The sequence below is a fragment of the Elephas maximus genome, chromosome X (genome assembly GCF_024166365.1).
Source record: "Elephas maximus indicus isolate mEleMax1 chromosome X, mEleMax1 primary haplotype, whole genome shotgun sequence".
NCBI lineage: Eukaryota > Metazoa > Chordata > Mammalia > Proboscidea > Elephantidae > Elephas > Elephas maximus.
Window position 1 is genome coordinate 155,012,810 of NC_064846.1, and position 13,731 is coordinate 155,026,540.

Below are 13,731 nucleotides of genomic sequence, written 5' to 3' on the forward strand. Positions count from 1 at the left end.
ATTAATGACCTATGTACGAAAAAGTAAACTTCAAAACCTATATAAAAATACAAAAAGACTATCTGCATTACCATAGGATAAGGGAGGAACTTCTTGGAGACACCATAAAACAGAAGTCATAAATGAGAAAACAGAGTACATATCTTCAAATTAAGAAGTCCCATACAAAAAAATTCCATAAACAAAGCTAAAAGACAAGCCATAGATTAAGAAAGATACTTCCACTGCACATAACCAGCAAATCATTAGTATCCGGTATATAAAAAGAATATCTACAAATCAGTAAGGAAAGAACAATCCAACAGCAAAATGGGCCAAGGATTAAAAAAAAAAAAACTGTTGCCACTGAGTTGATTCCAACTCACAGCGACCCTATAGGATAGAGCAGAACTGCCACATGGGGTTTTCAAGGAGTGGCTGGTGGGTTGGTTAGCAGTCAAGCTCTTTAACCACTGTACCACCAGAGCTCCGGACCAAGGATAGGCACAAGCAATTCACAGAAAACTCAAATGGCTGGTAAATAAATGAGAGGGAAAAAAAGGTCAACCTCACTAGTAATCTAAGGAATGCAAAATCAAAAGAGCAATGAGATAACATGTATACGCAACAGGCCAGAAAAAAACTGCAAAGTCTAATTTTTTGACAATGATACAGAAAAACTGAAACACAATGACAATTTGGCAATTCCCAGAAAAGCTGACAATGCGCAGGCCCTTCAACATAGCAATTCTACTTCTATTATAATCCCAAGAGAAAATAACCATGGACAAGGATGTTGCAGCATTGTTTGAAATGGCAGAATACTCCAAACAACCATATCCTTAGAATGGATAAACAAACCACAGTATATTTATACAAAATACAAGCAAAATGAATGAACTAGATTTTGAAACTTCTTAGCGTCAGGACTCTTAAAAATTGAAGACTCCAAAAAGCTTTTGTTTATGTGGGTTACATCTAAAGATATTCACCACATTAAAAATGAAAACTGAGACATTTAAAAACATTAATTCATAAAAAACAATAAACCCAGTATATGTAAACATAAATGACATTTATTAAAAATAACTATTTTTCAAGGCCAGACTTACAGGACTAATAGAGACTGGATAAACCCCTGAGATTATTACTCTGAAATACTCTTTAAACTTGTAACTTAAACCACTCCCAGAGGTCACCTTTCAGCCAGGTGACAGGTCGGCCCATAAAATAAATAATGTCACTCAAGAGAACTGCGCTCCTGTAAATAATCATCTGGATGAAACCGAATGGTAAACATTTTCTCTAGACCAAACATGAGAAGGTAAGGGGGACAGGGAAGCTAGATTAAGGGAAACAGAGCAACCAGAATGGAAATCACGAGAATGCTGGTATACTGTGAAAATGTAGCCAGCGTCACAGAACAATATGTATAGAAATTGTTAAATGAGAACCTAATTTGCTGGGTAAACTTTTACCAAAAACACAATATTTTTCCCCCCCAAGACAAAAAAAGCTTAGTGAGTAGAGTGGTACTGTTTTATATTTCTGCAAATCTCTCTTAACATGTGGCTTAATAGAGGACAGCTGGATTCCCCTAACCGCTTCCGCATCCAATCCATCAGGACACCACGTCACGTAGCCTCCTGAAAACACCACTGTACACTATACTCATACAGAGTACAGAAGAATGAGAATTAAAAAAAAGCAAATAATATGATTATAAAAATAGCTTTGCTCTAATAGACCCCATTTAAGAATCTTAAGGATCCCCGGGAATCCCTGGACCACACTTTGAGAACTCCTGAACTGGATTCACACTAACTGGAGGGAGGAAAAAAAAATTAAATGACACACAGTATGACGCCATTTATGTAAAGATAAAACATACAAAGCAATACTTGATATTGTTTTGGGTACATACATACAAGGGCATCAGTTACTTCTGGTGAAGAAAAAAACAGATGCGATAGGTTGGGAGGCACCCTTTAACTGAACCTGTGAGATTTTGTTTCTTTAAATAGAAAAAGATATGAAGCAAATATGTAACAAAATATTAAAATTTGTTAATTTGGGGTGATTTATGCTTTTCGTGATTTTTAAATACTTGATAATTTAAAATTTTTTCCATCTATATTTTAAAAGCTAATTAGCTGTACCCTTCAAGACCACATAGTTTCCTTACAGTTTACCCCCCTTTGAGTAGAATACAGTTACAAGATACCTGGATTTTATAAAATGTTGTTTGGAAAAATAGTTTGGCAGGAACAAGAATGGGCTGGCCATATTTCAATCAGTTAAAGTGTGTGTGTTGCGGGGGGTGGTGATGGTTACCGAACTCCTCTGGCTTGATCTGGTACCCTTAATATTCATATGCTTTGGCCAAAGAACATACTGATTGCTTGATTTCAACTGGAAAACTATTCAATTACGTAACATTCTCTGCACCCAATAATTGAGATTGTTTTTGCAGATAATAACCATGGACCGTGTACTGCTTGAGGACAAAGCAAAATGAGAACCTGTCTCTACATTCACAGTGCAGGCAAGAAGATAAAAAGATAAACACAGCTAAAATATAATAGATTAAGGTGGGGAACGGAGAGTAATTGCTTCAAGAGTATGAGATTTCCTTCTGGGGTGATGGAAATGTTTTGAAAGCAGATAGAGGTAGGTGGTGGTTGCACAACACTGTGAATGCACTAAAAGTCACTATATTGTTCACCTTAAAATGGTTAATCTTATGTGAATTTTACTCCAATTTTTAAAAAATTATCTATAAGATTAAATGCTAAATTAAAGATATCTATATTGCTCTATGGGACAGAGAAGAAAGAATAAAATCCTGGAAAAATCACAGTGCTATTAACAGAAAGAAAGCAGGCAACAGGGGCTTTGGGTCAAAAAAGATTTTCATAATATTAGTGGTCACCTACTATGTGCAGGATAAATTTGACTGCAGCCATGGTGAGTGTGGGGTGTCAATAAGCCACCTGTTGGAGATGGTCACCAGGCAACAGGAAATGCTAAATGAGAAACCAGAAGAGAAGGTGGGCATGGTAAGGACACTGCAGCCCAGTTTGGGAACTACTGGGTAAAGGAATTAAGTGGGATGAAAAGAAATAAACTACTGGTAAAAGGAAAGAGAAGACAGATGAGGATGCTATAGGATGAGCAAATGTAGGCAGACTTGTAAGGAGATGGAGAGGAGACAGCAGAGTCAGAGGGTAATGATGCAAGAGACGGCCTCACTGACAGCTCCGTCCCAAAGGAAGCAGGTCAGGGTGAAGAGGACAGGCAGAGCAGCTGGACTGGAAGGAGAGCAATTCTTCTTGCACCAAAAGGAAAGGAAGAAATTCTAGGTGGAAATAGAGGAAAAGCATGATGCAGAAGGGAGGAAAACAACTGTTTCTATCAGATGGCCCCCTTTCCTTTTCAGTTAAGTAAAAGATTAGGTAATCTTTGCTGGGAGTGAGGATTTCCAGGATGAGTTGAGGAGTTTTGAGAGCAAAACAGGCTTGGAATTGCCAGTGTGCAGAAACACAAAAAATACAAAAAAGATTAATCAGTAACACTACAAGGTTAGAGAGTAAGCATTTACAAAAAAGCATTGTGAATGTTTCTTTGAAAAAGGAAATTTGCATCTATCTGAAAAATACACTGTTGGTGGGTAGCCTTGAGTCAGTTCCGACTCAGTGATACAGGACAGAGAAGAACTGCCCCATAGGGTTTTCTAGGCTATAACCTTTATGGGATGGAGCCCTGGTGGTACAATGGTTAAGAACTCGCTTAGCAGCAGAAAAGATGGTGGTTCAAAACCACCAACTGCTCCACTGGAGAAAGCTGCGGCAGTCTATTTCCCCAAAGATTTACAGCCTTGGAAAGGCTAAGAGGCAGTTCTATTCTGTCGTAGAGGGTCGCTATGAGTCGGCATCGACTCAATGGCAAGGAGTTTTGGCTTTCTTAATCTTTATGGGAGCAGATTGCCAGGTCTTTTCTCCCATGGAGCCACTGGCGGGTCCGAACTGCTGACTTTTTGGCTAGCAGCCAAGCACTTAACCATTGTGCCACCAGGGCTCCTGGAAAAATACACTAACACTTGATTTATCCAAGGTGCCTGACTGGGTAACGAGGTCAGTTTTCAGCTCATCAAGTTCTACCCCTTCAAGCAAAAAACACATTTAGCCATTTCTGGTGGAAATCCTCCTAAACTATACACTTACCTGTTTTCTTAATAATACAAATTGAGTCTAATTTCATCATAAACATCCATGGTTGCTGTACTGGGACATTTACTGCCAAAGTACTGTACAGTAATATAATTCTATCTCTTCATAGCTCTTCTATGTATTTCCCAGCTGTCAAGATATAAGCAACTGCTTCTTCTACAGCTTATGTTTACCTTTAACACCTCCACAACCACAGCCCGCCTTAGCAACCTGCTTCTAGTCTGTTTCCTGCAATCTACTATTTCTCAAACTTTTCTGAACAACGGCCCTTTATGATAAACATGGGAATCTCCAGTTCCCTCGGTCCTCTCATGGAGTATCGTTCGAACCTGTTGCAGTTTAGGAAAGTAGAAAACCTGAAGCCAGTTTTTAGTGAATGCCCATGCTCCTTATGAATGTATATCATAAATTCTGGAGAACAAGTTCCCCACATGTTTCACAGAATTTGTGTATCCAAGATTGTCAAGTATTTATAAAAACATGAGCTGAGAGGCTTGGCTTAGCTGAAAGCCTTAATTACCCTCCCAAAAAAATAGGCAGTTACTTTGACCAGGGGAAAGCACACCACCGATGGCAAAAGGCCATCTGAAGGCCATTGCTCTTCTTACTTTTCAAAACTGACTTATTAAAAAATTATCATAAGAATACTTATTGAATTCATTCATTTTTGTGTAACCCACAGCACCAGTCCTGTAATTTTCAACGAAACATTAGAAACCCCTCCCTACTTGTTCACTATAAAAATTATAACACCCCTGAGCAAAAGGTTATTTGGGGTGAGAAGTTAAGATAGAAAAAAGGAGCAGCTGTCTAATAGAGATGTGTCATTCAAAAAATGGCACATCTTACTTCCGAACATTCTTGATCATCTTTCTGGTAGTGAAAACACTGATCAACTTACTACCCACTCTCGTTATTTCTCACCTTTGCAACTTTTCCTAGTCCAATGGTTGGAGCCAGAGCTGCTAAACGAATACAGAGCACAGCTCAGGTGTATCTTCACTCCGCTGGTAGAAGGCCCTTCGCTGCTCTCTCCCACGCAGAGTAGAAGCCCCTCCCACATAGCAGGCCAGCTCTTTGGCAACTACCATTTCTAGCATGTCTATACCATCGATTCCAGCCAAACGGTAAACACTTGCTGTTTTCTGAAGAAGCCTCACCCTTGAAATGCCCTTCCCCCACCCCACCTCTACCTCACAAAGTCCTACCCATCCTTCAGAAACCTTCTCGCCTACCCTACACCAGGAACCCTGTCCTGATGCTCCAAATAAAAACCCCGCCTTCGTCTGGACCCCCAGTAACTGGGTGTACCTTTTCCACAGCACTTAGTGCATTTCACCTGGTCTCATCTACTTCTGGACAACGAGCTTCTTGCAGCCACCGTCTGCATTACCACAACCGTTTTAATCTTTCTAACACCTAGCAGAGTGCATCGCAAACAGTGGGCTCCGACTGTACCAGGAAAGTGGTATACTGCGCAATCAACAGTACGTCATGGGATGGTACTCAATCTTAGAACTTTTCAAATAATTTAAATACCATGACAGGTACATGAAAAATAAATACTTCATTAGATTATGCTGTCCTTCAATTAAAAATAAAAAAACCTTTGTCTTTTTCTTAACCCTGAAAAACAGTAAATAGTATGAAACTCATTAAAGAGCAAACAGTATAAGGGGATTAATTAATAGTTTAAAAGAAGCTCGTCAAGACAGCTGTTTCCAAATAAACGACAATAAAAAGACTCCACAATTTTATTCCTCCGCTTTGGTGTTGTGCAATCTGCACTTTTCTTCTATTGGACAAAAGAGTGATGAGAACTTCTTTGCCATCAAATTTCATTTTTATTTCTTTATTCAGATACTGGAGAAGACAATGATTGTTGGAAAACAAGCACACAGACAGCACCCTAAGAGGCACTCATAACTTTAAAATTTCTTGATGTCCCATCTGCCTTGGTGAGGCGAGATGCCGAGACGGAGTGAGCTACAAACGCAGTGGCCCAACACCCCCGGGCTCGGCGCCTGGGTAGCGGCAGCGACGGCCGCCTGCGGCAGCTCAGTTAAAATGCAGCGGAAACAGCAGTCAGTCACGGGGTTGCGGCAGGCAGGACAGGAAGGTGGCGCTGCCGCCGAGGACCTGGAGCCCAAGCTCTCATCATGGCGGCGAGGGCAATGGCCGCTGTGGGGAACGAGCACGCCCCTCCGCGCGCACACGCCATCGCGCCGGGCCTCCCGGGCCCTTCACCGGCGCCGCTACCGCCCGCTCTCCGACCCCCCCTCACGGGCTGTAGCGGAATTTTCTCTCCCGACACCGCCTTCAAGATGGCGGCTCCCCCTCCCGGCAACCCCCTCAACCGTCCCCTGCAGCAGGCGCCGAGCCGCCGCCATCTTGTCCCCCGTCCCTCCCCCCCTCACCGATATTTACATAGCGAAAATCGGCCCGGCCGGCCTGCGGCCTTCACCTCACGCCTGCAGGCTTCGCCTCCTCACCAGGCCTCGACCCCGCGCAGTGCCCAGGGCCGGCCGTGGCGTCGACCCGGAGCCCCTCAGCCGCCTCACGGGCTACCGGGCGACCCTCCCCCAACCCCCGCCCGCTTACGGAACGCGCCTCCGCCACCGATCGGGGCAGCCGGGCTCCTCCCCGGGCCTAACTGCGGCCTCCTCGGGGCCTGCTCGGCGCCGCGCGCCACGCCGCCCGGCCTAGCGCGGGAAGGCGCCTTGCGGGCCGCCGACCAGGCCGGGACCAGGCCGCTGCGCGCGTGCTAGGCCCCGCCAGCGCCCGGGACTCACCGGACGGGCGTGCGGGCGGTCGGCGACGGTGGCGGGTGCTGCAGGCCGGCCTTTCTCTGGAGCACTGGGCCGGGCTCCGGCTGGTGGGGCGGGCGGAGGGAGGGAGGAGGGGCCGAGCTCGGAGCTGACAAAAAGCGGCCCAGCTCCCCGGCACGGGCCCGCCGTCAGCACGTCACGTCACTGCCCGGGAGAGAGACCCAGGAAAATGCGGAAGGGTAGAAGGGCCCCCTCCTCCGCCCGGTGGGTCCCCCTGGCGCCCCGGGTCGGCGCCGCTCACGCCCCGCGGCCGGGGTGTCCAGTGGTCTCGCTGCGGCGGGGTCTCCGGCGGCCGGAGTCTCCGTGACAGCGCCCCCCTTCTTTCCACCTCCTCCGCGCTCCCGCCCGCCGCCACACACGCGCCGCTGCCGCCGCCGCCGCCGCCTCGGCCGTAAACCCCACGCGGGGCCGACCCGCGGAGAGGCAAGCGGCCCGCACCCGGCCGGCCGCCCCCCACCATCTCCCGAGGGCCGCGGCCGCCCCCGGGGGCCTCCCGGGAGACCTACCGCCTCTCCGCGCCGGTCCCGGCAGAGGCGCCAGCTCGAGTTGTTTGCAGGCCCTCAGACCCCCACCCGCAATAAATGTTTTTCTTCATCCCGGTGACTGGGAAGAAAGACAAATTTAGCAACCCCTCTGTCCCCTGCCTTTGCTTTAAAAAAAAAAAAAAAAATCTTTGAAATAAAATAAAAATGGGCTTGCCAGTCCAAATGGGTGTGTGGGCAAGAGGGGGAGAAGGGTTTTTTCCGAGAGCAACTGCGAAACCGTTTAATTTTTTAAATTAAGCATTCAGAGAAGCTAATTGATTTTATTAGTTTGCGAATGAAATGAGGGAAGTGTTACATTTTGAAAATGGTTGCGCACATTGCAATGACCAGAAATTTTTAATGTGTATTTTCTGTGTATGCATCAATGCATTTCAGACTTTGGGAACCTATGAAATGTAAGTCTTGTGTAATTGTTTCGTAAATAGTTTTCCACATTCTTTAATACATATATAGGGTAGCAGAATTGGGTATATGTTTTTTACAAACTGCTTAAACAAGCCTTTTAAAGTTGAAAAAGACTTGGGAAAGAAGGGAAATTTTTGATTAAACAAACAGCATTTATCAACTCAAAAAATGTGTATTTTGCATTTTCATTGGTTTAAATTTTTATGCTCTTTCCATATTGAACTTGGGACCCAAACTCTGTTTGAAAGTTACTGGTAAAAAGTTAATTAGTGTGGTCTTAACTCTACATCAATCCAGAATTTGAGATGCTATACTTCAATACAGCACTAAATGTTAAAGACCTTTTAAACAGTAAAGGACACGAAAACTATAAAGTAACTAGCATACCGGTGTAAAATCTCTTTAAATATAGAGGCCATGTATTATAGTTTCCTCTCATAACTCTTAACTCCCAGAATGCAAGTTGTCGCTTTTCTCAGGCATTTTGCAATCATGAAAGGCTTTCAAAAAGGAAAAGTAAAGGTTCAGTTAAGAAATCTCTGAGAATGTACTAGATAGTAATTTTCTTTAAGGCGATAGCTTTTTTGTTTTGTTTTTTTAAAACACCTTATTAAGATATGACCCACATACCATACAGCGTACCCATTTACAGTATATAATTCACTGGTTTTTAGCATATTTATAAAGCTTTAAAACAATCACCACAATGAATTTTAGAACATTTGGGACCTTCTAGAATTTTACATTTTGGTTATTGTGCTTTTAAACTCCAGAATTCCCATTTAGTTTTTATTATTATTATTATTATTTCTGTGTCTTCCTGGACATTTTCTATTTGATTAAATATTTTCATTGTGTCTTCCTTTAATTCTTTAGGTGTGGTTTCTTCTAGAGCTGCAGTATGGATGACTTGCAGGTGGGGTAAGGATGAGAAACGCTTGTGGTCTGTCATTCCTGGGGAGAAAACATAGCCATAAATTGGAGGATAGGTGGAAAGGAAGCCCCCCATCTTCTTCACCACACCCTCAAGGCTTCAGCTTTGATTGTTTTTCAAGTGATTATATTTCATTTCAAAAATGGTAAATGACAACATGTCTTTATGGTTTCTAGAAAATTCTGTCAGGCTGATACAGACTGTATTCACAGAAAGGTAAATAAAACTAAGCAATATTTTTTTAAGTAAAAAATATGAGAAATAGCTTGTGTACCCACATTAATATACTTTCAAAAATTGATAACCTGTGTTTAAAAGTACTTTCCAAAGGCCTTCGTTTAATGCTGTGGTATGTCAAGAATGAGGTCTGAAACATCACCCATCCAACTTAAGCAGCATGTTCAGAACACAAAAACCTAATGTCAGCATTCTTGTTAGTTATTCCATAATTACCATCAAATACTTGTAAGTCCACCAGTAGAGATCACTTAAGAAAAGAGTGTTGAAGGAGCATAAAGGAAAAAGATGTTTCTTCAATTTAAAAGGTCAGAAGTAGTTTAGGTATTGACACTTTGAAGTAGCCCTTTGTCATTACTTTTTATGCATGAAAAGAGTGTTAACTTCGGCAGGAAACAAGGAAAAGATGGCCTAGTAGTTATATTAGATGAATCTTTATTAATGTCCAAGAAAAATTATAGATGATTATACAGATGAAGTCAACAATATTTTTATGAGTTTACAAAAAAGAGAAAGTAATTTGTACTTCAAATCCATTTATGAAAGGCTGTAAAGAACAGTATATAATAATCATTTTACTGGAGGTACACTTACTGTTATAAAATAGCCATAATAAAGTGAAGACACAAAATATGAATAGCACAGACCAAAAATGGTTTGATATAATAAAATACAAGATACAATTTATGAAAATAGCCACAATAAGACCTTGAGTACACCTAAGATCACTAAAAGCGTTTGGTAATCAAGCACTGGATGATTATGCACCTGACATCTCGAACACAAAGTGCTTCCTCCACCCAATCTTGTCTTGATACTTTTGACCATTGTATTAGGTATTAGGGGCCTATAGAATTCTGGGCACAGAGCCTAACAAAGATGTGGTGCTTGCCCTTGGGGAACTCCAAATGAGGAGGCTGTGTATGGCAGAGTAAAAACATTCTAAAGTGCTTTCATTTTCTCACTTAAATAAACACATAATAAAGGGAAAATTTATTTAGGGAGATTGAGAGCAGAACATTTCAAAAGCATATGCTGTGAACAGAAAGTAGCTGATTCCTAAGCAGTCAAAGGAATTTTGATTATGTGCTAAGATTTATTTGTTCCTTCAGAGCTGTTAATGTATATCAGAGAGTTAAAAGCATCAACTCAAGGTCTTGACAGTGTTTTAATAACTAAAAATCCCTGACATGTTTATAGGCCCTTGAGCCAGAAACAATACAAAGCCTTTCTATCTTTTTTCCAGAGAAAGATTACTCAGAAAAGAAGCTGTTGATTTTCACTTCCTATCATAGACTGATGGGAATCCAAATTGGAGGCAATAACTTATTAGCTTATGAGAAAATATAGACCTTCTTGGATAAAATTGTGATAATTCATTATTTTATATCTGAAAGGTTGGAAAATATTTACCTTCCCCTAGAAAGGCCCTAGAAGTTTTAATGAACTAAGGATGTTCTATAAAAATAAACCTTTTATCTTATACTTGACACTTGATACTTAAATGATCTTAACATGAGCAAGCTGTGTAATCTGTCAGGAATTCAGTTGGTTATAATTAATGTCAAAGAAGAGTTTTTAATCTGAGTCTTTAAGTCACACACCCTCCCTAAGGAAAATAATGACTGACAAGTGATTTTCAAGCAGTTTTTCACACGAGTCATTAATTGAATAAGACATTATTTAATTCCCGAAAATCACCAGTTGCTCATAGATTGTATACCTGTAAATAAACTCACACCACTAAACAAGTGAAAAATCAATATATAAGGCCTCAAAACGATGACCAGTAGCAATGAGCACGCTGGTGCCCAGATTGGGTCCACTATATACAATTTTCCACTGAAAGGAACCAGGGTTCACTGGAGAGATGGCTGATTTCTGGGCTGTATCTGGAACGTCAAAAATGAGCCACAAAAATCTCTTCATACCATAAAGAACAGAAAATATCAAAGCTTACTAGGAATGTGGCAAAAGGTCTCAGGAGTCAGTTTGAAGAGGTTCCAGCTGGCTGAAAATGAGAAAACTTGAATGTGGAAAGAATAATTTACTATGGACTGAAACACACCAAATAGGTTCAAATTCATTTACTTTTCCTTGATAACAAGTACAGTCCTGAATATCTAAAAAAAAAAAAAAAAAACATTATTAGCTACACAATTTTTCTCATCTGGGAATTATCTTGGATTAAATTACTCCTGTTTTTCTGCGGAGTTGTCTTTTTTCTTATTCACTTGTGGAAATATTTAATACATTCTGAATATTAATCCTTTGCTTGTTATATGTGTTACCAATATGTAGTCCGCTGCTTGTCTTTTAATTCACTTAGTCTAAGGCAGTTTTTCAAATTGCAAGTCATGAAGTTAAGAAGTTAATTAGAATCACCTGGGGAACTTTTACAACATGGCACTGCACGGGCAGGCCCCACTTTCAGAGATTCTGATTTTATTTGTTTGGGTGGGACTCCGGCATTGGTATATTTAAAAAAAAAAACTCCTCTGGGGATATTAATGTATATCAAAGTTGACAACCATGAATTTGGTGTGTTACAACTAGAATTGTCTAAAAGCAGAATAGAAAATAGAGTACATTGCAAGTAGTAAATTTTATAAAGTTGTTTTATTTCATATATATGGAGATGTAAGATGGACTAAAAAGAAAGGCCTAGTGATCTACTTTTGAAAATTAGTCAATGAAAACCTTAGGATAACAACAGAACACTGTCCTGGGGAAGAGCTGCTCCCTCAAAGTAGAGTCGACATTAATGAAGCAAATGGAGTAAAACCATAGGGACCTTCATTTAGTGATGTGGCATAACTCAGAGTGAGAAGTAACAGCTGCAAACATCCTTTAGTAATTGGAACAGGGAACATACAAAGTATGAATCAAGGAAAACTGGAAGTTGTCAAAAATGAAATGCTTGAATATCAGTATCCTAGGGGTTTTAGGGGTTAGTGAGTTGAAATGGACTGGTATTGGCCATTTTGAATACGACAGTCATATGGTCTACTATGCCAGGAATGACGAATTGAAGAGGAACAGTGTCACATTCATCATCAAGAAGAACATTTCAAGATCTATCCTCAAGTAGAATGCTGTCAGTGACAGGATAATATCCATATGCCCTCAAGGAAGACCAGTTAATACAACTATTATTCAAATTTACACACCAACCACTAACGTCAAAGATGAAGAAATTGAAGATTTTTACAAACTTCTGCAGTCTGAAATTGATCAAACATGCAATCAAGATGCATTGATAATTACTGGTGATTAGAATGCAAAAGTTGGAAATAAAAAAGAAGGATCAGTAGTTGGAAAATGTGGCCTTGGTAATAGAAAACACACCAGAGATCGAACAATAGAACTTTGCAAGACCACTGACTTATTGGTTGCAAATACCTTTTTTCAACAACATAAATGGTGACTATACACGTGAACCTTGCTGAATGGATTACACAGGAATCAAATCAAAAGAGACGATGGAAAAGCTCAATATCATCAGTCAGAACAAGCCCAGAGGCCAACTACGGGAGAGACCATCAATTGCTCATATGCAAGTTCAAGTTGAAACTGAAGAAAATTAGAAGGAGTCCATGAGAGCCAAAGTACAACCTTGAGTGTATCCCACCTCAATTTAGAGGCCATCTCAAGAATACATTTGATGCAATGAACACTAATGACTGAAGACCAGACAAGTTGTGGAATGATATCAAGGACATCATACATGAAGAAAGCAAAAGGTCATTAAAAAGACGGGAAAGAAAGAAAAGACCAAAATGGATGTCAGAAGAGACTCTGAAACTTGCTCTTGAATGTAAAGAAGTAGCTAAAGCAAAAGGAAGAAATGAAGTAAAAGAGCTGAACAGAAGATTTCAAAGGGCAGCTCAAAAGACAAAGTAAATATTATAATGAAATGTGCAAAGACCTGGCATTAGAAAATCAAAAGGGAAGAACATGCTTAACATTCGTCAAGCTGAAAGAACTGAAGAAAAAATTCAAGCCTCGAATTGCATTACTGAAGAATGCTATGGGCAAAAAAATTGAACGTTACAGGAATTATCAAAGATGATGAAAGAAATACACAAAGCCGCTGTACCGAAAAGAAATGGTAGACATTCAGCCATTTCAGGAGGTCACATATGATCAAGAACTGCTGGTACGAAAGGAAGAAGTTCAAACTGCACTGAAGGCATTGGTGAAAAACAAGCCTCCAGGAATTGACAGAATACCAATTGAGATGCTTCAGTAAATGGATGCAATGCTGAAAGCACTCACCCATCTATGTCAAGAAACTTGGAAGACAGCTACCTGGCCAACCAACTGGAAGAGATCCATATTTGTGCCCATTCCAAAGAAAGGTAATCCAACAGAATGTGAAAATTATTGAACAATATCATTTAATATCACCTGCTAGCAAAATTTTGCTGACGATAGTTCAAAAACTACTGTAGCCAACATCAACAGGGAACTGTCAAAAGTTCAAGCCAGATTCAGAAGAGGACATGGAATGAGGGATATCATTGCTGATGTCAGATGATGGATCTTGAGTAAAGCAGAGAATACCAGAAAGA

At 41.0% G+C, this 13,731-nt stretch overlaps 1 protein-coding gene across 6 annotated transcripts in view; it reads right to left on the reverse strand.

The window, feature by feature from the left end:
• ZFX (zinc finger protein X-linked) overlaps nucleotides 1-7,660 on the reverse strand; it is a 73,843-nt gene extending 66,183 nt beyond the window's left edge. For 2 of the 6 annotated variants that reach the window (XM_049873181.1, XM_049873175.1), the window contains exon 1: nucleotides 7,001-7,090. The gene's annotated coding sequence lies outside the window, so the exon portion shown is untranslated. Of the gene's footprint in view, nucleotides 1-5,132; nucleotides 5,366-5,519; nucleotides 5,772-6,635; nucleotides 6,679-7,000; nucleotides 7,091-7,542 lie in introns of those variants that run through there. The other 4 variants (XM_049873178.1, XM_049873177.1, XM_049873179.1 and 1 more) reach the window with 4 other exon arrangements.
• Between the last annotated feature and the right edge of the window lie 6,071 nt (nucleotides 7,661-13,731).